At 36.4% G+C, this 3,922-nt stretch overlaps 1 long non-coding RNA gene across 1 annotated transcript in view; it reads right to left on the bottom strand.

Annotated features, from left to right (window-relative positions):
- Positions 1–1,898: 1,898 nt before the first annotated feature.
- LOC112805681 (uncharacterized) overlaps positions 1,899–3,922 on the bottom strand; it is a 4,131-nt gene continuing 2,107 nt past the window's right edge. The window contains exon 3 of the long non-coding RNA XR_003203766.3: positions 1,899–2,111. This is a non-coding gene — a long non-coding RNA (uncharacterized lncRNA). The remainder of the gene's footprint in view (positions 2,112–3,922) is intronic.

Genomic DNA, 3,922 nt, shown 5'->3' with positions numbered 1-3,922 from the left:
GAAAACCTTAAAAACCCTAAAAACCCTAGAAACCCCTCGAAAACCCAAGAAAACCCTAAAAACCCTAGAAAACCCTAAAAAACCTAAAAAATTCTAGAAAACCATAGAAAATCCTAAAACCCTAGAAAACCCTAGAAAATCCTAGAAAACCCTAAAAAATCCTAGAAAACTCAAAAAAATCCAAAAACCCTAAAAAATCCTAAAAAACCCAAAAAAATCCAAGAAAACCCTAGAGAATTCTAGAGAACCCTAAAAACCCTAGAAAATCCTAAAAAACCCTAGCAAACTCTAGAAAACCCTAGAAAATCCTAGAAAATCCTAAAGAATACTAGAAAATCCTGAAAACCTAAAAAACCCTAGAAAACCCTAGAAAACCTAAGAAAACCCTAAACTACAAAACCATATAAAATCCTAAAAAACCCTGGAAAATCCTAAAAACCCTAGAAAACCCTAAAATACCCTAAAAACCCAAGAAAACCCTAAAAACTCTAGAAAACCATAGAAAATCCTAGAAAACCCAAGAAAACCTTAAAAAACCATAGAAAATCCTAGATAATCTTAGAAAACACTAAAAAATCCTAAAAACACTAGAAAATCCTAAACATCTTAAAAAACCCAAGAAAATCCTAGAAAACCCTAAAAACCTTAGAAAACTCTAGAAAAACCTAGAAAACCCTTAAAAATCCTCGAAAACCCTAAAAAACCCTAGAAAATCCTAGAAAATCCTATAAAACCATAAAAACCCTAGAAAACTCTAAAAATCCTAGAAACCCTTGAAAACCCTAAAAACCCTAAAAAACCCTAGAAAACCCTAAAATCCTAAAAATCCCAAGAAAATCCTAAAAACCCTAGAAAACCCTAAAATCCCTAAAAACCCTAAAAAAATCCTAAAAAACCCTAAAAACCCTTGAAAACTCTAAAAAATCCTAAAAATCCTAGAAAACCCTAAAAACCTTAAAAAACACTAATAAACCCTAGAAAATCCAAAAAAACATATAAAACCCTAGAAAACCACAAAAAAACCTAAAAAACCCTAGAAAATCCAAAAAATCCTAAAATCCCTAGAACACCCTAGAAAACCTTAAAAACCCAAGAATTCCCTTAAAACCCTAGAAAACCATAGAAAATCCTAAAACCCTAGAAAACCCTAAAAACCTTAGAAAACTATAGAAAATCCTAAAAAACCCTAGAAAACTAGGATAACACTAAAATACCCTAGAAAACTCTAAAAACCCTAAAAAAATCCTAGAAAACCCTAGAAAACCCTAAAATTCCTAGAAAACTCTAGAAAATCATAAAAAACCCTAGAAAAACCTGCACCAAGGCACACATGCTGGCCGTCTACACCTGGGCAGGTGCCCGTGCAGGCCGGGTCTATGCCTAGCCCGGGCACCCCCGCGGTCGTTGCTCGGTCTCCGTTTCACGGGCCTTGGCCTGCCTCGAAAAACCCCGGCTTCTCCTGGGGAATATTTATGGCCTCGAGCCGAGAACTTTTTAACTTGTGAAATTTTTGAAGGGGAGGGACGAATCGAAGTGACAAGGGCTGAATCTCAGTGGATCGTGGCAGCAAGGCCACTCTGCCACTTACAATACCCCGTCGCATATTTAAGTCGTCTGCAAAGGATTCTACCCGCCGCTCGTTCGGAAAAGCGCTTCAAGGCATCCCCACAGGGCTCGTCCGCCCTGGGGGCGTCGCCAACGGCACGTGCCTCTGGGGGGCTATAACGACCCAACTTCCAGAACGTCATGATCGTACCGAAAGTAAGGTGTTACCAATCTGTTTTCCTTTATTAACTATTTACTATTGAGCCTTTAGTTCGATATCGCGATTTTGTTTTAGTAAAAATACCAGAAAATTTTGTTTTTATTTATCAAATCATATAGCAAGCATCACCAAGTAATAATAATCACATAATCATTAATAATAATATCTGTCATACAAAAGATTTCAAATAAAACTCACATACAAATCCTATCCCTCTGTATAAAATAAAATGTTAAGCAATAAGAGCGAGGGAACTTCTATGAAAATAACTCGAGTCATAAACTTAACTCATAAATGAGATCTATAATCGCCTGCAGCTTCAAACGGAGTCTTCGAACCTGTGTCACTGAAAGGGTGAAAGATTTTGGGGTGAGAACAAACCACACGTTCTCAGTAGGGAATGGGAATGCCGTAAAAGTAATGATTAACATACAAATAATTAACTTTGCTTAATAGTCCATCTTTGTCAAACCCTTTGAAATACTTGTCAATCTTACTTTAGTTAAATAATTATTTTCTTTGAATTTCTAAACCCAAAACTGATCTCAATTGCAAAACTTGTCATATTAAATACCTTTCAGCCACATAACTGATTCAAAGTCATAACAACAGATATTAATCATCTCTATCCATTCACAAACTACTAGCATAGGTAAGAAACTCAATTCAACACACAAACAAATCACAATAAGACAAACAACACAATCACAAACAGGTAATACAAGCAATGCAACCAAATGCAAATACACAACTAATATGATGCATGTCTGTCCTAAGCAGGCCATGAGCTCACGTGTCGGTTTACACCCTGCAACCCGACATTACCTAGGAACAAGTCCCAGATATGGCTTCCCTTTGTGTCCTTAGTGCATATGTGTCGGTGGTAAAAATACCACTCCTTCGTGACTACCGGCAGTCGGCGCAAAGCCCGACCCCATAATATACGCACAAGGGGAAACAGTGATCCTCAGTTCGTGGGCGTCCCCGAGATCAATTCACAACAATAAAACAAAGATCTTCAGTTCGTGGGTTATTCCCCGAGATCAATACACAATAACATAGTGATCTTCAGTTCGTGGGTTATACCCGAGATCAGCATACAACGATTCATGGGTTATTCCCGTAATCAATGATTATCAGTCCGTGGGTTTTTCCCGCTTATAAAACAAATAACAATTTATGGGTTTCCCCGAGATCAATGATCATTCAGTTCGTGGGTACTTCCCGAATTCAACCAATTATCAGTTCATGGGTGTCCCCCGTAGTTAAACAATTAACAGTTCGTGGGGTATTCCCGCCTTTTATCGTTTTTCGTTATCCTTTCTCAACCTCAACAATCCACAAATCAATCTTCATTTCCTCTTTCCCTTTGAATCCTTAACACATATTCCTAAACCTTTCTTAACTTTCTCAAGCATTTGTCTTAATCCTCATTTCAGTTCATAATCTCTACTTTGGCAATCTTGGGTCAAGCCAACTTTAAAACAACTTTTCAGTTTAGTTCTCTATCAAAAGGCTCAAGAAAATTATTTATTTTAAATTCATTAAACTCCTTTCAAAAGATAACCTCTCATTAGAGGTAATCAAATAAAACTCTTTCTTAAGTAAAACCTCAGATTTTACAAAATTCCGACAGCACCTCCCCTAAAACTCGGGCTTAGCCACCCTTACGGGTCCCAACAAAACAATTTACCAAACTCTCTTCAACCTTTCCAATATCAATTCAACTTTCACCTTATCAATTCGTAACTAACTTTCATTTATCATAGGATTCTTTCAAAATTAAACTCAATAAACTAGTATTCCAAGAAACTTGGTGTTGAGGTAATTTGGTCACAATAAAAACTTGTACCATCTCTCTTAAAATTCTGTTATTGTTTCCTAAGAAAATGCAGAAAAACAGCAGCAAGTAGTAAGTTTGGTAAATTCCTTAAAAATCCAGTTTTCACCCAATGCCTTTCAAAATTCACGATCTCAAACAAGACTCTTTTAGCTTTTTATTGAATCAAATTCCAGATTAATACCATGTCATATGAAAAAGTTATGAAGTGAGAAACACAGCCAGGCCTTTTAGAATTCGGTTTCCAAAATCCAGTGAGTTATCCATACTCTTTTCAACATATCTACTTGGTTAAATAGGATATTGACATGAAATTT

Source organism: Arachis hypogaea, chromosome 1 (genome assembly GCF_003086295.3).
Source record: "Arachis hypogaea cultivar Tifrunner chromosome 1, arahy.Tifrunner.gnm2.J5K5, whole genome shotgun sequence".
Classification (NCBI taxonomy): domain Eukaryota; kingdom Viridiplantae; phylum Streptophyta; class Magnoliopsida; order Fabales; family Fabaceae; genus Arachis; species Arachis hypogaea.
This window is presented reverse-complemented; position numbering and strand designations above follow the sequence as displayed.